Source organism: Chiloscyllium plagiosum, unplaced genomic scaffold (assembly GCF_037043375.1).
Source record: "Chiloscyllium plagiosum isolate Xiang-an unplaced genomic scaffold, Cpla_swu_hap1 HiC_scaffold_30, whole genome shotgun sequence".
NCBI lineage: Eukaryota > Metazoa > Chordata > Chondrichthyes > Orectolobiformes > Hemiscylliidae > Chiloscyllium > Chiloscyllium plagiosum.
Window position 1 is genome coordinate 38900054 of NW_028270168.1, and position 26300 is coordinate 38926353.

Below are 26300 nucleotides of genomic sequence, written 5' to 3' on the forward strand. Positions count from 1 at the left end.
CTTCATGACAATATCACAAGTTAATTCTATTTGTTTCTTACTTTTTGGGCAGAATTTGATGGTTTCCTCAGGAGAAATTTGGATATTTGACATAAAGGCTTCTCATCCATATGGAGAGATTATCTACTGATACATGGAGGATAGAGACCTCTCTGTGACTTCTGATTTGAGTATGTGGGTGTGCTGGGGGATAGGGGGACTGGAACTGACTGATTATTCCCCAGTGATGCTGACACACACATCATCATTCCAGTATGGCATTTACAATGATGCTGGAACGTGGCACTCTCTTTGCAGTGATCATGGCTCCTCTTAGTGCTACTGGGACTGATGACCTGCTGATCCTCCAATTAGCTGAACAGCACTTGGTGATAAGATCTCTGCTCTTAAATGGGTGATAACCTGAAAGCCAAGAAGGTAAGTGACGATTACCATAGAATTGGATCAGAGCTCCTTGGATAAATGGGATTGCGTTGGTTTTCTGGTACCATTAAAACCATCACTACCTTGACAAATTTCAGCCCTGTATTCTGAACTATATTTACTTTCTACCAATTTAAATGTGACTCCCTTTATAGAAATGTCACTGTTTTAATGTTTGGAACTCATCATTTACAGGACATTTACTAGTTGTATAGAACCCTGTGAGATCCTGTTAATCATCACATTTCAGTGCTGCTAAACCTTGGTTTCTGCACTTCTTATTCCCATTCTCACTCTCAAGCTGAATGCATTCAGTCTCAATAATATTCTGTGGAGTGACTAGAACGTGAATGTTTCTCTTGTGCATTGACAAGCAAATGGTAGCAAGTACAGCCTTACCCATTATTTATCCATTCACAAATGCAAAATACTGCAGATGTGGAAATCAAAGCATTATTAAATTTGATCACGAATTGCTCTATATTATAACCAATTGATCTGAGCAGGTTGACTGGTTTTCCTTTTAGTTTCTTGAGCAAATTGCATATGAAGAAAGACAGGAACAAGGATAGGTGACTTGAGCCACTCACTCAAATCATTGTGATTCCTACTTGCAGTGGTTCCCGATCCCATAATGCAAAACTATAACAAAAATCGAAGAATCACATTTTCCAAAATTTAATTGAGTTCCTGAATTCCACTATTTATGTAAACATTTCCTGACATGTTCACTGGACTCATCTCTATTTGGGAGTCCAAACACTGATTAGGACTGCTGAAGTATACCTTCATTCAGTGTTGCAAAAATGATTCAAACTTTCAATTATTTATCATTCCAATTATTTATATTGCTTCTACTCCTGACCTTGTGTTCTTGGTCTGCTGCAGTTTTCCAATAATGCTTAACACAAGCTTGAGGAACAGCACCTCATCTATTAACTCAGCAGTTTATGGTCTTCTGAACTTGATACTAAGTTCAACAATTTGAAGTTTAATGTCTGCCTCCAAATGCCATCCGTTCTCTTTATTACATTTTTGCTCTCTTGTTATATTCTTCACTTGGTTTCAGAGGGAAGATGCTGGGAATGTTGTCGCTTCCATCATGTATGAAAATGAAAACAGATAATAATGAGATGATAATATTGATCGGAAGGTAATGAAACGTGCACAATAGAATGTGAAGCAAGGGGAGAGATGCTTCCAGAGAATAGTACTACATCTGATGATATAAATAAAAGAGTTTTCAGAAACCTATCACCGTCATACAGAAGTCAATCTTCTGTTCAAGGAAAACATTACAGGCTGCAAATTACCTATAGAGACAGGGATAGACATCTTTCCTATCTGCAGATTAAAACTGACCTACAAGCCTCATGGCAACACAAACAACTTGAGACAGATACTTTGTTCCTTATCTTGGCCATAACAAATCCTTTTTCAAGTTCACATCAATTTAAAGATTTCACACCAATTTGAAGAGTTAGTGGTATCTCAGCAGTGCACCCTCTTGAGACATGTAAAATTACCAATTGGAACCTCTGGCTTTCTGCATTACATTGCGCATCTTGTGGAATCCCTGAGTTGCTGTCAGTTTTGGTGGAGTAAAGATAGCTAAGAGAATAAAACTTCATCTGATATAGACCACGGTCAACTCAGCACCTTTTTAATTTGTAAATGTAATTCAGCAACTACCCTACAGTGTATCCTTTAATTGGAAATTGTCAAGCACAGATTTTTTAAATTCATTTGCAGGATTAGGATGTCACTGGCTACACCAATATTTCTTACTCATCCCTAAATGCCCAGAAGACAGTTAAGAGTCAACCACATTGCTATGGGTCTGGAGTCACATATGGGCCAGACCAGGTAAGGCTGGTAGTTTTCTTTTCTAAAGGACATTAGTGAACCAGATGTATTTTTCCTCAGAATCAACAATAGATTCATGGTCCTCAATAGATTCATACTTGCAGATTTTTCAAGGAATTGAATTCAAATGCCACCATCTGCTGTGGTAGAGTTTGAACTCAAGACCCCAGAGTCTCTGGATTAACAGCCCAGGGATAATACCACTAGACCATTGTATTCCCTATGTTCGAGGAGAAAGTGAGGTCTGCAGATGCTGGAGATCAGAGCTGGAAATGTGTTGCTGGAAAAGCGCAGCAGGTCAGGCAGCATCCAGGGAACAGGAGAATCGACGTTTCGGGCATAAGCCCATACAAAGTTCACCACTTTTTATTCCCCTCTTCCATCTAATGGTATATAAACAAGCTGTTTCAGATTAACACAATTAAATAATAATTTGGGATTTATATTGAGTCTAAAGTATTGAGCAAGTTATTTTGTCGGAAAAATGAAATAAATTGGAGCTATGCCAACACGTGCATGTTAGAATTCTGGATTAAACATGCAATTATAAGTTATTGATGACTGTAAATTGAACTTGTTTTGTGGTGCTAGATCAGACACCCACAGGTTTAGCAATCAGCTGTTGATCAGATACAATTTTTTGGAAATAAAGGGGACCTAGGACCACAAAGACAAGAGTGAGGAAGGATGATAAAATCATGTTTCATGGTACTTGCCCATCATCTACCCATATCCACTGATAAGTTGTCATTGGAAGAGTATGCTTTGGACAGTCCACTTGTCTTTGAGACAATTGAAACCCTTCAGTCACCGCTGGTATTTTATCAATGGTGGGAGATACTTGCAACACGTGGTGATATTATTGGTCAGGGCTCTCGGAAAGACAACAGTGACCACTGCTCCCTGTGGCACCACTACAGCTAGAGAGCTGTCAGCCACTTGACTGATCAGAGGAATTGGCAACAGGATGCACAGGGTCACTGCCTCTGTGCAAGATTCTGGCTTGAATTCCAACTCTCCGCATTTATTTCCACTGAAGATGTGACATATTCAGTCTGGCACGCAACAGTTCATGTCAGCATGGATGAAAAGCTGAGTGATAGAGACACAGATATATCCCAGGAGGTCTGGGTGGAAGATGTACAGAGGAAGAAAACAGTCCAGTATGCATAGGGTTAGCTAGTGTGTCTATAACTCTTACGAGGTTCAGTCCTCACAGAACTTCCAATGGAAAAAAAAGGAAGCAGAGTAGGATTTTCCCCCATTTAATGAACAGGATGGAGAGAGCAGTGAGTTAGACGATGATTAAAATAGCAATGATAAATGTGTACCCTGGCTGTTAGCTCTTTCAGAGTTGACAGGTAAATGAGGGTCAGTACCTTGCCTTATCACATGCCTCAACCCTTGCATTCCACTCACCAGGAGCTTCAAGCCAATCAGAGAATCCTAGAATCCAAGGGTTATGAGGCCTACTGCTTAACAGCGAGAAAGGAAGTATTTTTTTGACCCATCCTGCTAAGTGGGTGTTATGGGAAAACCAGGGGGGTGGGGGTGGGGGAGGTCAGTACATTTGGATGCAATCCCATCAAACCTGTTCAGCAGGGCCTTCTGGTTTTCCCATTGAAATACTAGCCACCTCTTTCATCTGCTGGGAAGGTAGACAATGGAGGGCTACTAATAGACTACTCAATTCTTTAATAGGTGACACATCAAGAACAGATATTCACTCCCAGAACATAGTTAGAAAGATGGCAAGATGAGGGTGTCGGGTTTCTCTTCAGGGTTAACCTTTCCCATATTTCCCCTTCTTGCCACCCCTCTACCCATCTCCAGGGAGAGGAAAATTGTGCCCCAGGTGTTGGTGATGTCCTAAAAATGTTTTCCACTCAGTATTTCAAAAATCATTAAACTGCAACTGTAAATAATGAGACCCCTTGTAGGCAACGTTCAGAGTAAAACAACAGATTTACTGCCAGTCAGCTAGTTGCAGGTAGCAGAATGCTGAAGTTCAAGCCTTAACTATCAAAAATAGGATGTAGCCAAAAAAATTAAAGAGAACAGCCAGAGGTATGAATGATTCAGCGGGTGGTCAGTCTTGGTGTAAACATTAATTCAATTACCAAAGTGGAATCGTGTTTACATTACAGGCATCATTGTGTCTAAAAAAATCTGGGGAATGTTGTCCTCATGTTTTTTGCTGTTGGGGTTAAAGCATTTTTTTTAATGTAAGATTTAAGAGCAGTAAAACTAAATGTCAAAGCAGAATTTAAAAATCCCCTGAAACAATAAACAAGATCTGTGCCAGAAATGCTCTTATCCTTTAAATATTGTTGCAATATGTCCAAATGAACAGGTGTTTATTTTGTTTTCAATTTACTGTGTACAATACCTTTGTGTCATATTGTAAAGTGCTGCAAGATTGTCTTGGAGCCAGCAGCTTGTCACAGCATCCAGCTGCCATTTGCGACAGAATCAGCTATAAATCACTAGAAATTCTAAACAGATTGCTTCTATTTCGAGACTTCTTTTTAACAAGATCAATGAGATGCTGTCAAATATTAACACAAGGCACTGAGAAGCCCCAGTGAATGGAATGGTTTACACCTCTGCATTTTTTTCAGTCATTATTATTATAAACAATCTCTCATAAAGATGAACAAGGGCAGAAATTTGTGGCCCTTCATGCTATGACAGAGTGATAGGTCTTAAACTGGCTAAGTCACAGATAGAGGCCCGATCCTGATAACACAATATCAAAGCTCCCACTTGGTCTTTTTGGGATTGAAGGATCTTTGCTCCCTAGATTGGTCATTAACATATCAGGGAGTAGAGATAATGTGTGAGAATTCCCACAATGTCCATTCCCCTGCTCGCTGAAATCTTTGTGAAGGTATTGGAAACTGGTAAGGACAGGTATCAGTATTGAGAGTTGTTGAGCCGACCGTGCAGATACAGGAATCGCAAATGGCCTGAAGCTCCAACATGCATTAAAAGAATCAATCATTTTAATCATTTTACAAAACAGGATTAGTAGGCATCATGTTTCTCATAGGGTGTCTTCCCATTCTTCCGATTCATATGGGTATCATCGGGTAGAAGGGGCATTGATTGCCTGTCTCTAAATGCCCTTAACGTCGTGGTGCAAATTGTTATATGTTCTGTGATGCCAACTGCTAGTAGCTTATGGTTGTGGTAATTTGCAGTTGCTATTCTCTTTTTTTGGCTGAGTCAAAGAGCCTGATTCATTTGCAGTGGTAATTCATTTACACTACTGAGTCTGAATGAGATGAGGATTTTGTCTTTAACAAGATGCAATTTATTACATTAAAGCAATTTGGTGCAAATTACATTAGTAAGTTAGGCATTGTGACAAAGACTTAATAGGAGATCTGTAAATATAGGTCTTCACCTACGAGATCCTCCAATTTTCTGCCTTTATTTTTAGATTAGATTAGATTAGATTAGATTAGATTACTTACAGTGTGGAAACAGGCCCTTCGGCCCAACAAGTCCACACCGACCCGCCGAAGCGCAACCCACCCATACCCCTACATTTACCCCTTTAACCTAACACTATGGGCAATTTAGCATGGCCAATTCACCTGACCCGCACATCTTTTGGACTGTGGGAGGAAACCGGAGCACCCGGAGGAAACCCACGCAGACACGGGGAGAATGTGCAAACTCCACACAGTCAGTCGCCTGAGTCGGGAATTGAACCCGGGTCTCTGGCGCTGTGAGGCAGCAGTGCTAACCACTGTGCCACCGTGCCACCCAAGTCTTCATGGCGTCAACAAATTCGGTGAAGCTGAATGCCGATTCCATCATTAATCCATTTGGAACCATAGTCTTAGATAACATCTACTCCAATTGTTAGCCTGTGTTAAGTTTACACATTTTTGAACAGAACTATATTTACCACTAGGTCATCTTCCCCCCCAAGTCCCCCCATGCCCTAAGTGTCTGACTTCACAAGTGCAAGTGGTTTCAGAATTCTTCTACAATGTGTTGTCTTTGGCTATGGAAAATTGGTAGCCATTCGACTTGAGGACTGTTGAAGTTGATTGTGGGTTTGACCCTGCAAGGTCTGTAAAGGCAATAAGACGGGTGGGAGAGCAGTTAATGAAGCTGACCATATCATAGGCTTTAATAATACTGACATATAAGAGTAGAGAGGTTATGTTGAATGTAAATAAGACTCAAATTAGGCTCAACTGGAGTGTGCAATTCAGGGTGCCACATTTCCGGGAAGATATGAGCATATTGGAGAGAGTGCAGAAGAGGTATATGAGAATGGTTCCAGGGATGAAAAATTGCAGTAATGAAGAGACATTGGTGAATGTGGGAATGTTTTCTTTGAGAGGTGGAGGCTAAAAGGAGATCAGACACAAGATTTAAACACCATAAGGAGCCTGAACAGATCAGATAGGGAGAAACTATTCCTGCTTAGAACCAGATTATGCTGGAGAGGGCACAGATTTAAAATGATTTATGAAATATGTAAATATATGAAGAAATGTTGTCCTGCATTGAGTATTTAGGGTCTGGTATGTACTGCCTAGTGGAGGCAGTTTTAATCAAAGCTTTTAAGAGGGTATTTGATGATTATTTGAAAATAAATAATGTGCAGGATTGTGGCAAAAAGGCAAGACAACAGTACTTATTTAGCCATGGATGCTTATTTGGTCATCATATGAAAGGAAGTAGAATTATTAATCCTCTGCCATACAATAGTAAAGTTAAAAATCACACAACACCAGGTTATAATCCAAAGGTTTATATAGAAGAATGAGCTTTCAGAGCATTGCTCCTTCATCAGGTAGCTCCACAACCTGATGAAGGACCTGCGCTCTGTAAGGTAGTGCTTCCAAATAAAAACACTATTGGATTATAACCTGGTGTTATGTAATTTTTAACTTTGCCCACGCCAGTCCAACACTGGCACCTCCACACCATACAATACAAAGCCATCTCTGATTGTGAGGTGCTGACAATGCTAAAAGCATGGATTCTTGGCCAAGATACTGTACTTTGAGCTGGCCATCCTTCTACACCATACCAGTGAATGATAGCATATTTTCAATCAGCCATCAGGTCTCATCGAGTGTTCTTGATTCCATTTTGACTCCTGGTTACGAATTATTCTTAACCAAATGATACTGATTTCTTATGCTGTCATAGCTAGTCTCCATAGATTCTTATTTCCTTTTGGTCTCTGAAATCTAGTAAAATGTTCTGCTGGTTGACCCTTGACTGTTTTTTGAAATGATTGTTTCATCTTCGACCATTCTTCTGATACTGGCTTGTCTTTGGACAGAAGAGGCATATGTAGCCTCCCTCAAACTGTCTACAGTCTATTGTAACTAGTTGAACTCCATCTAGTTCATATCGGTTAATATCAAAATATTTGTTCATGCTCAAGAGTGAGTTTTATGGATGTTGAATGACACATATATCATCTATCATCTTACACCCTTTGCGCTATAATTTGTTTGTGTCATACCTTTATTTTAAGAGCTGTTCCACCTGGATCATGGAGTTTCGACTCATTTCACTGGGTGATTTCTTCCCCTATGGCAAACAATCTGATAATCTTATCCAGCTTAAAATTAATGAGATGTCCATTGTCCACGATCAGATTGTTTACTTGACAGTTTTTCATGGCAATAGACATTTCATTAATCTTAAACTAGATACGAATGTGATATATTTTCCTAAATTCGTCTTAAAATTAATGAGATATCCATTGACAAAAACACATATCAAGTAAACAAAGTTGAGTAGTTCAGATCTGCAATTTCTGGTAGGAATCCCTCAGGTATTTTGTTCTAATATATTTGATTATCACATTGCCATTTGACATCTGCTGCTTCGCGACCTTGACATGTAGAGTCATAGAGTCATAGAGTCATGGAAACAGACCCTTCGATCCAAACGGTCCATGCTGACCAGATAACCCAACCCAATCTAGTCCCACCTGCCAGCACCTGGCCAATATCCCTCCAGATCCTTCCTATTGATACACTCATCCAAATGCCTTTTAAATGTTACAATTGTACCAGCCTCCACAACTTCCTCTGGCAGCTCATTCCATACACATACCACCTTCTGTGTGAAAACGTTGCCCCTTAGGTCTCTTTTATATCTTTCCCCTCTCACCCTAAATCTCTAGTTCTGGACTCCCTGACCCCTGGGAAAATACTTTGTCAATTTATCCTATCCATGCCCCTCATAATTTTGTAAACCTCTATAAGGTCAGACCTCATCCTCCGACGCTCCAGGGAAAACAGCCTCAGCCTATTCAGCCTCTCCTTCTAGCTCAGATCCTTCAACCCTGGCAACATCCTTGTAAATCTTTTCTGAATCCTTTCAAGTTTCACAACATCTTTCCGATAGGAAGGAGACCAGAATTGCACGCAATATTCCAACAGTGGCCCAACCAATGTCCTGTACAGCCACAACATGACCTCTCAACTCCTGTACTCAATACTCTGACCAATAAAGGAAAGCATACCAAACACCTTCTTCACTATCCTATCTACCTGCAACTCCACTTTCAAGGAGCTATGAACCTGCACTTAAAGGTCTCTTTGTTCAGCAACACTCCCTAGGACCTTACCATTAAGTGTATAAGTCCTGCTAAGATTTGCTTTCCCAAAATGCAGCACCTCGCATTTATCTGAATTAAACTCCATCTGCCACTTCTCAGCCCATTGGCCCATCGGGTCCAGATTCTGTTGTAATCTGAGGTAACCCTCTTCGCTGTCCACTACACCTCCAATTTTGGTGTCATCTGCAAACTTACTCACTGTACCTCTTATGCTCGCATCCAAATCATTTATGTAAATGACAAAATATAGAGGGCCCGATCCTTGTGGCACTCCACTGGTCACAGGCCTCCAGCCAGAAAAACAACCCTCTGTCTTCTACCTTTGAGCCAGTTCTGTATCCAAATGGCTAGTTCTCCCTTGTCGAACGCCTTACTGAAGTCCATATAGATCACATCTACTGCTCTGCCCGCATCAATCTTCTTTGTTGCTTCTTCAAAAAACTCAATCAAGTTTGTGAGACATGATTTCCCATGCACAAAGCCATGTTGACTATCCTGAATCAGTTCTTGCCTTTCGAAATACATGTACATCCTGTCCCTCAGGATTCCCTCCATCAACTTGCCCATTACCGAAGTCAGGCTCACCAGTCTATAGTTCCCTGGCTTGTCTTTACTGCCCTTCTTAAACAGTGGCACCACGTTTGCCAACCTCCAATCTTCCGGCACCTCATCTGTGACTATCGATGATACAAATATCTCAGCAAGAAGCCCACAATCACTTCTCTAGCTTCCCACAGAGTTCTCGGGTACACCTGATCAGGTCCTGGGGATTTATCCACCTTTAACCGTTTCAAGACATCCAGCACTTCCTCCGCTGTAATCTGGACATTTTGCAAGATATCACCATCTATTTCCCTGCAGTCTATATTTTCTGTATCCTTTTCCACAGTAAATACTGATGCAAAATATTCATTTAGTGTCTCCCCCATTTTCTGTGGCTCCACACAAAAGCTGCCTTGCTGATCTTTGAGGGGCCCTATTCTTTCCCTAGTTACCCTTTTGTCCTTAATATATTTGTAAAAATCCTTTGGATTCTCCTTAATTCTATTTGCCAAAGCTATCTCAAGTCCCTGTTTTGCCCTCCTGATTTCCCTCTTAAGTATACTCCTACTTTCTTTATACTCTTCTAAGGATTCACTCAATTTATCCTGTCTGTACCTGACATATGCTTCCTTCTTTTTGTTAACCAAACCCTCAATTTCTTTAGTTATCCAGAATTCCCTATACCTACCAGCCTTCCCTTTCACCCTGACAGGAATATACTTTCTCTGGATTCTTGTTATCTCATTTCTGAAGTCTTCCCATTTTCCAGCTGTCCCTTTACCTGTGAACATCTGCCTCCAATCAGCTTTTGAAAGTTCTTGCCTAATACCATCAAAATTGACCTTTCTCCAATTTAGAACTTCAACTTTTAGATCTGGTCTATCCTTGTCCATCACCATTTTAAAACGAATAGAATTATGGTCGCTGGCCCCAAAGTGCTCCCCCACTGACACCTCAGACACCTGCCCTGCATTATTTCCCAAGTGTAGGTCAAGTTTTGCACCTTCTCTCAAAGGTACATCCACATACTGAATCTATCTTTCCCCTCTCACCCTAAACCTATGCCCTCTAGTTCTGGACTCCCCAACCCCAGGGAAAAGACTTTGCCTATTTCCCCTATCCATGCCCCTCATAATTTTGTAAACCTCTATAAGGTCACACCGCAGCCTCTGACGCTCCAGGGAAAACAGCCCCAGCCTGTTCAACCTCTTCCTATAGCTCAAATCCTCCAACCCTGGCAACTTCCTTGTAAATCTCCTCTGAACTCTTTCAAGTTTCACAACATCTTTCCAATAGGAAGGAGACCAGAATTGCACACAATATTCCAACAGTGGCCTAACCAATGTTCTGTACAGCCGCAACATGACCTCAAAACTCCTGTACTCAATACTCTGACCAATATAAGAAAGCATATCTATCGACTTCTCTGGACTCATTGCATCATCCTCACTACTTGTTTTCTCACCTATTTTTGTTTCATCCACAGGCTTTGTGGTAGAACATTCACTTCCACTGTCCATGTTATTAACATAATTAATGTAAATATTTAATATGTACCTAATAATTGTAGCACTGCAATGATTCCTGTAGCATTCCACTAGTTACAGATTGCTTTTGGAAAATGACCCCTTCCTTTGTTCCCACTCTGTCTTCTATTCTCCCACCAATCTCCTCTCCATGTCCATACACTCCCTCTAACAACATGGACTCCAGTAATATCCTTTATCACAGACTCTAGTATTCTCCCAATGGTGAATGTGAAGCTAACTGGCTTATTGGTACCTGTATTTTTATCTCCCTCTTTTTTTGAACAAGATGTCAAATTAGCAGGTTTTTCAATCCTCTTGACTTTTTCTGAAATTTAAGGACTGTGTAAAGATTACTCTAAATACTTCTTCTAAACTTTCTTTCATAGAATCCCTACAGTGTGGAAGCAGGCCATTCAGCGCAATGAGTCCTCACTGACCCTCTGAAGAGGATCTCACCTAGACCCATCCCTGTAGCCACTTGCCATGGCTACCAGACTTAACCTGCACATCCCTGAATAGTATGGGTAAGTTGGCATGGCCAAGCCACCTAAATTGCACAGCTTTGGACTTTGGGAGGAAACCAGAACACCCAGCAGAACCCACATGGACAGTTGCCTGAGGGTGTTTTGAACCCAGGTGCCTCACACTGTGAGACAGCAGTGCTGTTCTATAATAGAGTATAAATTCCACCAGTGACTGTGGTGGGATTTGAACCCATGGCCTTGAATACATTGCCTGGTATTCTGGATTCTGAGATTTAATGACATTATCACTTCACCACCTAGATTGTAATTGTAGGGTGCAATTGAACAGGTCCAGAGGACTCATCAGCTTTCAGCCCCATTAGTTTTCCTAGTACACTTTCTCTTGTGATCATTGTGATATTTATTTCCTCACTCCTTTGGGGCTCTTGCTCATTTAGTATTTTTAGAATGCTATAAATGTCCTCTACTGTGAAGACTAATGTAAACTATTTATTCAACTTTCCTGCCATTTCCTATTCCCATTATTAATTCTCTACTTTAAACTCTATAAACTGAATAGATTACTTTGCTCTCCTGCTCTCAGAATTTCTTAATGATTCTTCATGCTTCCAGAACAAAATGAATAACTTTTGCTAAAGAAAAAGCTTCTTTGGGCAGTAATAAATCTGACAAAGTCTCATTAATACTTCCACCAATTCTACCTCTTAGGATTTCAAAGTTCCTTAGTCATGATATTCCATTATTCTGTCGAGATCATTAATGAAATTATCTGCAGGTACTCCTGAAAGCTGACCTCTGCTGTTACGTTGTGCTCACTTGGAATTATATTTGTTCCCTGATGAAATACAAAAGATTATAGAGCTCCATCAGAAGGATCTGTTCCTTCCGTTATGACTTGATGAGCTACATCATGCTGCACGTCCCATTAAAGATATTAATGTAATGATTTGTTCAGCATGTGATATAGTATCTAGCTTGGAAGCAATCCCATATCCTAACATTTATCACAAAGATAGCCAATCACATATTTTATTGAGCCCAAATGATATTAAATCTATTAAGCAGTTTTGTTTTTCCTAAAATTTCTTTGTGTGCAATTATTCTTCCTGTGCTTTTGTGGTCAAAATAGAGGTTGATCCCCTTCTACAGGCAAAATGCAGATTTTTTTTGTTTCCTTGCAGGATAAACAGATGATTTCCCACATATCCTGGCCTAATAAATGACACCTATCCTTTTTCACAGATTTCCCAAATATAGCCTGGTGCCTATGGCCTTAATAAATTCTTGCTGCTTGAATTGTTGTTCAAATTATCAATCTCTCTTTCGTGTTGCAGCCTCAATAGTCTCCTTACTATCTCCTTCTGTTAGACTCCATCTGTTTAGGCTTTTATGTTGCCCTGGTGCTACTTCAGTTCTGGCTTTGTGACTGTGAAGTCACAACTTCAGTTTAAATTATTTCTAAGTACTTGGATTTGCCGACCGCAGTGGGGTGTTTGTTTCCTATGGTATCTCTGTGTGATGGAAGTACTCGCTTTTTAACTCCTAGCCTAGTCAACTTGTTGTGCACTGTTTACCCCTTGGTCAATTGGGATTTCTAACGTTGCTGGTTGCTAATCTGTTTGCTTCCTCGCTAAATCTCTAACTGGGCCTATTGCAGTAGAGCCTCACTTTCCATTGGAATCTGTAACTGCCAGCAGTGACTAACTTCAAGCTTATTCTTGCCTCTGGCCTTCTTACCTGGTCTGAAGTAAAAACCTTTATGATGAGCATTGCTTCATCTTGGTAATCTTTCCCGAGTTTGTGTGTGGGTTGTTCCATTGTTCAGCTGCTGACAATCTATAAGAGTAGTTCTTAAAGGTGTAAACTCTTTAAATCTGTAAATATCCAGTTATGCTGGTGAGCCCACTGGAATTCTCTGCTCTTGGGTCTACTGGAATTCTCTAATCATAGCTCCATTGGGAATTCTCGCTTTTGAAACCTTGTGATAATAATCAATGATTTACACCATGACTCCCATATTGTATCTGGTGTGATGCAAACAACTAACAAGTTATGGTTGGGGTTGTTTGCTGGAACCATTTCCTTTCCTAGACTGGGAGAAAGTGAGGTCTGCAGATGCTGGAGATCAAAGTTGAAACTTTATTGCTGGAACAGCACAGCAGGTCAGGCAGCATCCAGGGAACAGGAGATTCGACGTTTCGGGCACAGGCCGAAGAAGGGCCTGTGCCCGAAACGTCGAATCTCCTGTTCCCTGGATGCTGCCTGACCTGCTGTGCTGTTCCAGCAATAAAGTTTCAACTTTCCTAGACTGGGTCAAAGGGCCAACTTTAGATTAGATTACATACATTGTGGAAACAGGCCCTTCAGCCAACAAGTCCACACCGACCCTCTGAAGAGCAACCCACCCAGAACCATTCCACTACATTTACCCCTGACTAATGCATCTAACACTATGAGCAATTTAGCATGGCCAATTCACCTAACCTGCACATCTTTGGAGGAAACCTGGGCACTTGGAGGAAACCCACACAAACACAGGGAGAATGCACAAACTCCACACTGACAGTTGCCCGAGGCAGGAATTGAACCCGGGTCCTTGGCGCTGTGAGGCAGCACTACTAACCACTGAGCCACCATGCTGCCCCAATGTAAGCTTGGTTTACAATGGTAGAGTACTAGTAGAGTGTTAACAAGGGAAAGCTTTTGTCTGAACAAGATGTAATTTATTGCATGATAGCAATCAGATGCAATTTACATCACAGTCCAAAATGACGGCGATAGGGACGGCCATATCCATGCAGCTTCAATGTTGTCTTTCCAGCTCGGGGTAACGTTCATTTTGGTTTGGGTTGCTTTGGGGCCTTCTCCTGCCAGGATCCCCTTTGTCGATGTTCAACGTTGGAGAAGGTGCAGGACCCACACTACATGACCATCTCTAGCTTGGAGCTCATGGACGCAGAAGCAACAGCACCAACGGTGGCAGAAAGGGAACATATTGCCAGGACCCTGCAGATGATGTCAGATAGCAATGACTGGAGAAACAGAGAGGGTGAAGTCTACGGAGAGGGACAGATAAACTTTTGAAGATGTTTCTGCCTCAGTTATGTCAATGTAACATTAATTTATTCAGTTTTTTTTGCCATTTTTGCTATTTATTCAGTAATTTATTTGGTATTCCAAGCTGGCGACAGAAAGTGGTGACATTATACACATTTCACTGTACGCTCGTATAAGTGACAATATTAAATAAATCAAAATCTAAGTTATACACTGTTGCTAAGACAAACAGGAGATCTGTGGATATAAATCTTCCCTCTCAAAGATCCTCAGATGTTCTAATTTTCCCCACCTTAGATCTTTTGACATCATTAGATTGGTTGGAGGTTAATGTGTTCACCAAAATTGACCCTTTCATAAATATTTCCTTGTGCAACATGAAACATTGCGTACTGTGTTATGAAGATTCTTTCACAGGCAGGGATTTCAGGGTTTCTGACTCAGCTACAATGAAGGTACCCCAATAAAGAGATACTCCAAATATTTGTATTGGCTTGTTGGGAAGCTCTGGTATTAGTTGGGGCTTGGCAGAGGCAATACCACTTCTACAATATGCTTGGGTAAAGAGGAACATGAAAATCATCCTTTTATGGTTACTTATCAATCGCTGTCAGACTTGATTGGCCAACATAGAGTCAGAGTGTCATAGAGTCGTACAGCACTGAAACAGACCCGGAGGTTCAACCAGTCCATGCCGACCATAATCCCAAACTAAACTCATCCTACCTGTGGGAACTTGGCACATATCCCTCTAAATATTTCTTATTCATGTACTTATCTAAAGGTCTTTTAAATATTGTAACTGTGGCTGCATCCATCACTTCCTCTGGAAGTTCATTCCAGACATGAACCATTCTGTGGAAAAAAAAAGTGCCTCTCTCGTCTTTTTTAAATCTTCCTCCTCTCACCTTAAAGGTATATATTCCCTAGGCTTGATATCCCCTTCTAGCTTTTATATTTTTTTCTTTCAATTTCACAACATTTGCAACATTTGCTACTTCCTGTCTTGCTTATGTTTAGGCAAACATTCAATTATCAAATTTCTTCAACTTTTTCAGGAAGAAGAAGAAAAATTGGGCAATCACATTGCACATTTTAGAACGATTGGATGGTGCTGAGTGCTTTACAATCAGAAAGGATTCTTTATGGTGTGGTCATCCTGTAATATGGAAGCATAACAGTCACATGCTCACAGCATGTTCCACTAACAGTGATGTGAATGCAATCAGATAATGTGATTCTCTGTGCTGTTGATTGTGCAGTAAATATTACTCCTCTGCTCTTTTCCATCTTTATAGTTTGGACATACCTAGAATTAGATGAAGCTTTTGATAATAGCTATCATTTCATCCTGACCATAAAAGCTGAAAGTACCAAGCACTCAGTAGAAAGCTTGGACATGGTGATAAATTAGGAAGGAGTGAATATTTATTAATTAAGCACAGCAACCTTTTAGGAATTGGTGTTTTGAAAACTGACTTTGCACTATTATGTTTGCTTCAATTCAAGTTAGTTTTGGATCCACATCAAGAAAAATGAGCAGATATGGCAGTATACCTTGGAGGACTGCCAGGCACCAGGAGATGTCAGATATCAGTTTGAGTCCCCAAAGCATGCATTATAAATCCCACCAAATCTACACTCCTAAGACAAATGTAAATTGACTGGAATCTGGTCAAAATTCCTTGTGATTCCCAATTTTATGATTGGAGAAATTGTAATCAAAGTTGTTCAGGCAGGCAAAGGGAAAAAGAGCATGATAATGAAGGGAGATGGTGCTAAAATCCAAACTATTGGAAATTTTTAAAATTTGGAAGCATAAATTAATGACGTAATTACTGTATGGATGATATGCAAACAGTCAAAGAAAAGACTCAAGAGACATGGAGGTGGTTATGAGGGGTATTATGTTTTGTATTGGTCACAGAAGTTGAAGAGACACATTTGGAGTCTGAAGCTCACTGAACCAAAAAGTTATGAGGGCAACCTGATGACAGCCCCAGGCTGGAAAAGTTAGAGTGGAAGCAAGATGGAAAAATATGATGACAAGCAACTGGAAAGTCAGAGTCAGACTTGATTGAGTGAAGGTGTTCTGCATTTGGTCTTTTCTAATGTACAGCAGTCCATATCATGAGCAAATGCAGTATGCATATTTAAAAGAAAGAAAAGTAAGTTGCTGTATCACTTGAAAGAACTGTTATGGACTTTGGACGAGTAAGAAGGTAGGTGGTAATAGCAGAAGTGATGCATTGCCTGGACTTACATAAAGCTTGCAGTTAGTCAGAATTGCCCTTGCAGAGCTTTGTTCTTAAACCTACTGACATTCATTTTGCTAGAAGCTGCTGGTGTTAATGCTGAGTGCATGACCTCAGTGAACAGAGCAAGCAATGAATAAGTCTTGAACCTAACAGTACAGAAAATTCTGGAGCAACTCAACAAGTCTGGCAGCATCTGTGCAGACAGAATCAGATAGCGTTTTGAATCCAATATGACTTTTATGTGAACCGTTCTTAAGAAAAGTTATACTTGATTCGAAATTTTAACTGTGCTTTTGTCTCCTCAGATGCTGCCAGGCTTGCTGAGTTTCTGTAAATGTTTCGAGTTTTCAGCATTTGTAATATATTGATTTTATTTGAGTAGATAAATTTTGAATCCATTTGATTGTAGAAATATGCAATTATCAGGGCAATGATAAAGAAAAAAACGTAAATTTGAATGAATTAAAAGCCAAATCAGAGACAAAAAGAGAAACAGAGGAAAGAAATTAAGAAACAGCCGCAAATATAGCATGAAAGAAAATATGAAATTTTAAATATTACATTTTTTAAATTTCCAATAGCATGTAGAACCTGAAAGAATGAGATTTCGCATCCATAATAATAATATATTTTCTGTGCTTGAGACTATCTGTGATTCAAATTTACCATATCAGTAAAAGGGTACTCAGTCTGAAACGAAAAATAATTAACTTTCTGTGCCAGTTTTGGATGGTATCGATCACTCAACTGCAGCAACTTCACAATACAATGAGTTGATGAAGGTGAGGACGACAGCGAAATATCTTTGAAGCCAACAGCAGATCAGCTCAGTTCACAGTAACAATGGAACCCTTGCATTTAGTCGCACATTTCCCCGATTTAAAGTTAATGGAGTATTTGTGTATAAATAGTGGTAGCATTCTGATTTTTTTTTCCATCAGTATATTGGCAGCTATGTAATAAAGATAAGGAAACCCCAAAACCCTGAGTAAATTTTACTGCCTTCAAAGATGCCATGCATTAATTTCAATGGAAGCAAGATCATTCCGGAACAATATTCTGACAGATTTTATTTTCGAAAATCCACCCAAGCAATACTTTTAACATAGGCAACAACAATTTAAAAAATCCTCCTCATTTCAAATTCAATCATGAAGGTAAAACTATGGAAGGCAAATGCATAATGTGAGAAATTAGGAGTACATGGAACCCTTTCACAATTCAAGAAGATTATGACTGATTCTCTTTCCTTTACATATCTCTGAGTATCCAGAAACCCACTAGTATACATTATAAATACAAATTATAACTTCCATTGCACTTCCATATTTATCTTGAACAGAAAACGCCAGAAGATTTACAATAATTTGAGAGAAGAAATTTCTCTTCAACTCAGTCTTTAATGGCTTTCCATTATTTTGAGACTGTGCCCTCAAATTCTCAAGCTGCCAGCCAGGGGAAGCATCCTTCCAGTATCTACATTAGTTCCTTAAGAAATTTCTGTGTGTCAAAGAAATCAGCTTTCAGTCTTCTAAAGTCCAGGTAATATAGACCTCATTCACTTCAACTCCCCTTTAATCCAGGAATCAATGAAGTGTTGTTACACTCCCTCAAAGACCATTAAAAAATGTAGAACATGAAATTCTTTTCCACACAGACTATGATCAATATAAACTATAAGGAGGCATTCTATTCAGTGACACCAAATTGACCCGCAAATCTTCAGTCACTGTGTAGATCATGTCTTAGCAAAAATTAGTTTTAGTCACAGAAGGAGAAATGATATTGAAGTTCATAGCACTTAAAATATCTGTGAAATTATTCTTTCTTACACAGATTGTTTTTTTTAGTTGATCTTTGTATCCAGATGATGTATGTTACACCTCTTGTTGTGTTCCAATTTATATTTTGCCAAATATGATAGACCATTGATTTTTTTTTTTCTTTCTTGCAATTATAAAGATTCTTTTGGAACAAGGGATTCAGAGTAATAATTCGCCTAAGTCAGAATCACACAAATTCTTAGCATACTTATATAAAAAGATTTTTTTTTCCTACCATGTGCTTGACAGCAAGTTCTGAATTTCAAGCTCTTCAGACGTAGTGGTTCCAGTGAATATTCCTCTTCTAGAGCTCCCATTTCATGTGGCAGAGAAGCAACAAAGGCTGTGTTGCCCTTCCATGGATGAATTTAATACTATATTCATTCTCAACTGCTGTCATCTGCTGTCCTTCAATACCTTTAGCAGATAATTATGCAGTATCTTCAACTGATAAGTATTCAATACCTTTCGTGCTTAGTATTTGGTATGATACCTCTGGCTGATAAGTATTCAGTACCTTTCGTGCTTAGTATTTGGTATGATACCTCTGGCTGATAAGTATTCAGTACTTTTAGCTGATGGGTATGCAGTGTCCTTTGCTGGTTGAAAATGGCAAACATGCCAATTTAGTTCAGTTTTGATTTTCACGCTACGGGAAATCTATTGAAGATTCTTTTAGCTTTCTGGGATTTGAGCATTACTGGCTGAATAGGCAATTGTGATCTATTCCTAATTGGCATTGAGAAGGTGAGAGAGAAAACACAATATAGATTCATTAGAATGCTGTCAAGGGTAGAAAGGAATACAGATATGAAGACCAGAATAATGGTAACCATTTAATTATAACAAGATATTTATAAATTAATCTAATGTTGATCTTTGCAATGATAGACAAATGAAACAGAAGTGATTAAAAACTGATCCCTTACAATGATTGATGTATTTAGAATGAGGGTAGATAGATTAGAAAAACTAAATACCAGACATTCGAAAGCGACATCAGGAGAAAACATTTTGCATTGAGGATTGTAATCTTGTGAAATTCACTGATAAAGGTACTAATTGAAGCAAAGTAAATGTCAATGCTCAGGACTGGTGTAGGACGGAGAAATAAAGGCTTAAGAGAACAGGTTAACATTCATCATCATCATTGGTGGTCCCTTGCAGACGAGAATGATTCTCTTCCACTCTCAGTATGAATCTGTAGATGGCTGTACAGACTAATACAGCTACTGCAAGCTCTGCTACCCCTGGGGCAGAAGGTGATTGTGGGAATGGGTCGGGGTGGGGTGTTGGTGTGGCAACATGCTCCTTCCACTGTTTCTGTTTAGCTTCTGCATTTTCCTGTTGGCAAATCCTGAGGTGCTCAACACCTTCCCAGATGCTCCGCCTCTACTTTGGATGGTCTTGAGTCAGTGATTTCCAGGTGTCGGTGGGAATGCTGCACTTCACCAGTGAGGCTTTGAGGATATCACTGAAGCATTTTGTCTAAAATGAAAACAAATTAATTCCAATGCTGGAATCTGAAACCAAAAGAGAAAATGCTGGAAAATCTCAGCAGGTCTGGCAGCATCTGTAAGGAGAGAAAAGAGCTGATGTTTCGAGTCTAACTGACCCTTTGTCAAAGGGTCAGTTAGACTCGAAACATCAGCTCTTTTCTCTCCTTACAGATGCTGCCAGACCTGCTGAGATTTTCCAGCATTTTCTCTTTTGGAAGCATTTTGTTTGTCTACCTGGGGCTAGCCTGCTGTTTCAGAGCAGGGAGTAGAGCATCTGCTTGGGAAATCTCATGAGATAGGCTCAGAACTATCAAAAAAGGATAAAAGATAACAGAGGCTGATTGGTAGATTGGTATATTTCTGTATTGTAATTGCTAAGCAATTCAATTTAATTGATTGGAATTAATTACCAACTAAATTAGTTGGACTTTTGATGCCCGATTGCAGTTCTAACTTAGAAATAACCAATTTCTGGTCTTGGTATTGTCATTCTGTTGACTCAAAATATAATAGAGTCCTTGCCAATTACTAAGCTGTTAATAATTATACTGAGATATGTTATTCCTGCTTCTTTTAAAACAAACAGTTTCAAAGGCATCCTTTTGAAAGTAATTAGATACAATATTATTGATTTCCCCATATGAAGTTCTCTCCTTACAGGGTGGTGCATTCCCTGAGAGTGGTTCCAACTTGTCAGAATGAAGAGTCTGCCACAATTTGTGACAATATCCTGCTGGTTTGTCTTTTTTAAAAATTGCTCAAAAATCATACTATTGCTGGTGATGGTTTCTCAACTTGGCTCACCCAATGAATTACTGAGGCTGCTGCTGCTGCTCATGATCCGAGACCAATATGGAAATAGAAAAACGATCTTCCTGCAAAAGATGCCTGTTTATGTTAAATTGTGTGTGCATGAGGCCAAGTCTGTAAGATACATCACCATGGCTTTCAGAACAGTGCCCTGTGCCTTCACTTTATGAGTGATCTTTTAATTTGAAGATTGAAAAGGACGCAAATACTATCTGCGCTCATTCTAGTTATCTTAAAACAATTTAGACATATGTGTTGGTGGGTGCGTTGTCAGCAAGGTGGTCTTCTCAACAACTGAATAAACTTCTAAGTTGCGTAGCAATATTGTGGAAATTGATTTCTTCATAACTTTCAGATGCATTCGTCAAAGAGGAAACAAAAACAACAGTATTCATATAAGCTCCATTTAGTTGATAAAACATTCCCAAGCTGCTCAGAGGAGCATTCTAAAACAAAATGACACCAGGTTACTAAAGGACATATTAGGTCAGGTGACCAAAAGCTTTGCCAGAGAGGTAGGTTTTATTGAGAGTCTCAATATTGGTTTACTGAGGTGGATCAATGGAATTCTAGAGCTTTGAGTCTAAGTAACTGAAACCAAGGTCAGCAAAAATAGTTCAAATTAGCCTTTGTCAATGAGGCCAAGATCACGATTGTAGTTATCTGACAGGTTTGTAAAACTGGAGGAGATTACACATGCCGGGAGGAATGAGGCCATGGAGGGGTTGAAAATAAGGATGAGAATTTTAAAATCAACATGTTGCTTGACCAGTAAGTGTAGGTCAGTGAGCAATAGGTGAATGGGCGCATGCCACGTGCTCCAGGTTAAGATACAGTAGCAGAGTTTTGTATCAGCATGGGTTTACAGAGGGTAGAATGTGAGGCAGCAGCCAGGAATGTTAGAATTATCCTGTCTAGAGCTAAACAGGACAAATGAACATTCCAGGAACAGATGAGCTGAGACAGTGGCAAAATTAGGTGATGTCACAGAGGTGCAAGATAACGTGATCATAGCGATGGTGCAAATCAATGACTGAGAGGTCAAATATGACATCCAGACTATGAGTTGCCAAATACATCATGAAACTGTTGCCAGGGAAAGGGACACAATAGCTAAGGGAGGAGTTTAGACTGGGGTCACATCATTTTGATACAGCCTTCCCAATATTTCTTTGCAGGAATTTCTTCCTCTTCCAGGACTTTATCAGAAATAGCCTGATAATTTAGCGACCAAGGAGGAGTTGAAACAGATGATAAGCGAGTGTTGCTCATATAACTAGACTGTGTCATCACCTCAACACATGATAGGTTTGCTGCTACCATCCTCATTAACTATAGGGTCACCAGAGCTTGTTTGATTTAGTGGGGAAGTGAAAAACCACTAGCTGGGGTTTAATTAGCCCAGATTCTTGTGGTCAGCAGGAAGTCATTCAATGCATGGGAACAACTTGGGAACAGATTAAGACATTGTTACAGAGACTATTATATCAATGACGAAGACATGGATATTAGGTCTCACTTTTTTAAGATTTTTAGTCCATACAACATCATCACATTGGGAGGGGCTTAAGACAATCTTCAGTGTTAACACTTTCAGACCCATGCACCACCACTGTTTAAACTGAGTGGCATCAGTGAACACATCAAGATAAAAGATACAAGGTTGCACTTTCAGTTATTAAGACGATGGTTTGCTTTTCCAATTCAAAGACTGGACCAACAATGTTGCAGAGGAAGCAGATGATAGTTTGGTCAATAAAACCTAACAATCAATAAGCAAGTGACATGGGAAGCAAAAACTGAGTATTAAACAAGTGGTTACTCCAGAGTATTTTGTCAATGAAAATAAAATAACAATCAATAACACATATTTTTAACAATTATTAAAGTAATTTGGATTCAATGTTTCATGTTGACGTCAATGTTTGCACTGTTTAGTAAGGCACAATTAAAGTTGCTAGATCCATCTTCAGAGGGCCTAGCTAAACTCTCAACATTAAATGCAATATAATAACTGACCATCAGTTGTCAGCACTGCTCCAAGATGAGTGAACAATTCAGTGCTAGTTCTGACCTAAAGTCCATAACATAACCGAAAGCTACATTTTACAGCAGCTAAAACAATATTTGAGACCCAAGTGACAGATGATAGGAAAACACCACTGCGAGAAATGGTGCAGACATTCTAGTAAATACAACTGGCTCTGTATTAATGTAGATTGAAGAACATAGCACTGTGGAAACCAGAACACCAAGTTACAATGAAGTGTACTCATGCAGCATTAAAATTAGACTATTTCAGTACTTCAGAAATATGATTGAAAATGTTATTTTTTAAAAATCAGTTCAATGCTTAAGTCTTTGCAGAAGACTAAATTTTTTTTGACCAAACATCCAGTCCCTCCACAGACCAACAGCGTGTGCTATCTGGGAGATGCACTATAGAAATTCACCAAGGCTCCTTAAACAGCACCTTCTAAATGCAGAGGAACCTCAATTACCCGAAGGACACGGGTAGAGAGTATGTTATTCAGTTAATCAAATGCCGGATAATCAAATGCTGGATAACAGAGTTAGCCAAGCATCAGGACCTTGCAACCTTGTTCGGATAATCTGAAATTTGAATAATCGGATGCCGAATAATTGAGGTTCCCCTCCAAGCCACTCACCATTCCGACTTGGAAATATGTTGCTGTTCATTTGCTGTTGCTGAATGAAATCCTGGAATTCCTTCCCTAAGAGCATTATGGGTTGATCTTTAGCACATGAGAGCAACGGATCACGAAGACAGCTGAACAACTTCTCAAGGGCAACCAAAGATGGGCAGTAATTGTTTGACAGCCAGCAACACCCAAGTCCCATGAGTGAGTAAAATCTACTACATCTCTGACCCTTATTCCCTGCTGGCTGAGATGGCAGTTTGGCAAATGATAAGAATTAGGAAGCATCAAGGCCGTGATCTCATTAGGTGGGTAATCAGGGAATGAAATGCACAAATGCTGCACTGCCATGTTACTCTGTAAATAGCTTTACAAAGATGCTAGCACACTTAGAAATGAGGGAGAAAATATATAGTATTGCAATCTATCGAGTGAAAACAAATCTGGAAGTGTATGATCCTCTGGAGACAGTTTCACCTAATAAGCACTTCTTACTCCCCCACAAGCATTGAAAACTAGTAATAACATCAATCTTTCAGCACTTTTGAAGTAACAGATGGCTGCTAATTAAAGGCATGTGGAAAATAACAGAGCAGGACTATTATACTGTAGAGCCAATTCAATGTTTCATAAAAGTCACTTGGAGAAAATAATTCTGTATGCAGAGTGATAAAAACTGATTATTTTCTTCGGTGAGATTATGTGAAAAATAAAACAGATGAACTCTTCCTGTGGGATGAAAATATAGTTTGATTATAGTTATATATCATGATAATGGGTTAACCTGAAAATACATTGACTATCCCATTTGCATGAAGCCCTCTTACATCTGTAAATTTTGTTAGTGTTTTTGAACATGACCTCAAGCCATTGAAGGGCACATGTCTGCCATTTCAGCTACAAAACAGAAATGCTCAACTTCAGATCAAACCATCATGCTGTCTGGCAATGCTACCTATAACAAGGTATAGGCCATAGTCCATCTGCATGCAATTCTGCTGCCGACAATTCTTTCCAATGTCTCAGTTATTTTACAGTCATGTCATGTCTAGCTTCTTAAATGCACATCTGGTTGTGCAAAGGAATTTTTATCTGGCTCACACACTTTCATTTAACATGACTCTTATGGCTTCACTCGAGCAATGGTTGTAGTTTAGATCTCCTCTCTTTTCTGGCCTCACCTGGGGAGCTGAGGATATAGCTCTGACTGGCAGGAGCCCATTTGAGATGTCTTAAAACAAAATAGAGGCACAACTTTCAAACTCAGTGGGCATGTAAAACTGACAGTGCTAGTTCTGGTGCCTGTTAGACATTACATTTTTCAAGTGCCAATCTTTTTTTTATTTTAAGCATGGGGAGAAGGCTCCAAGATTTGTTCTCTGTTTAGAAGAACAATTTTAAAATATGAAAGTCACAGCTGCCATATGAAGATGGTGCATTATGAGATGGGTCACTAATTTTATTAGTTTGCTCTAAGAAATGTTATTCCATCTCATTTGGAGTTAAATGATTATTACCAGCGGGAAAATAATTTCATAAGATGGTAAGTGCTACCATGAGAACAAAAAAATGAACATCATCTTTAATGCTGAGAAGAAATTTCAGGCTGTAGTTTCTGGCATTATAAAACACTCAACATCAAAAGCCTGTTTCAGTGAGTAATCACAACTCTAGGGACAGAGAGTTAATTTTAAGAAAATATCATTCATATCCAGTTAAGAACTTAACAAAGCAATGTACTTTTCAAAACAACTCCTGAGAGATCCAATAACAAAAAGTTAATGTTTTACAATTATTTTATGCAGCTATTGTAACAGTCATCAGAAGCTAAACAGGTTTTTCTTTTGAATCAGGTGTGGTTATGAGGTCCTATAGCATGAAGTAACAAATCAACAAAATATTTAGGACCAATATTACGTGGCCCCATGTAATTATGACTGTGCTGAAAGCGAGAAATGTTAATAAATACATCATGATGAGACCATGGAGAGTGATTCCTAACTCAGCTCAGATGTGTCTGGTAATGTATGAAATGTAAAATCAAGTAAGTTCAAATACATCAGGGAAGGGAAAAGACAGCAAAATCAGTGAATGAAGCATACTGATCTAATGAACATCAAAATGGAGATTCATTTCTAAGTGTTATTACTTTTTTTTGAAAGCGGATCAATGCTAATTTCACTTGCAGAACAACTGATTTATAGTTTACTTTTGACTAAGCAATTTCTCCCTCCACCACCGATGCTCAGTAGCAGCAATGTGCTAACTGTGAGTTGCAAAGCAGAGGTTCACCAAAGCTTCTTAGATAGCATCTTCCAAACCCACGACCATATCTATCTAGAAGGACAAGGGCAGCAGATACACAGGAACATCACCACCTGCAAATTCACCTCCAAGCCACTCACTGTTCTGACTTGGAAATATATTGCTGTTCCTTCGCTGTCATTGAGTCAAAATCCAGGGATTCCCCTCCAAAGGGCAGTGTGGGTTGACCTACAGCATGCGGACTGCAACGGTTCAAAAAGGCAATTCACCACCACCTTCTCAAGGGTAACTAAGGATGGGCAATAATTGCTGGCCAGCCAAAGGTACTCAAGTCCAAAAAGTGAATCAAATATGACATCTCTGATCCTATCGCTACTTATTCTCTGTAATAACTGCTGGCTGAGAAGGTAGCTTGGCAAATGATGAGAACCAGGAAGCATCAAGGCTATGATCTCATTATGTGGGTAATTTA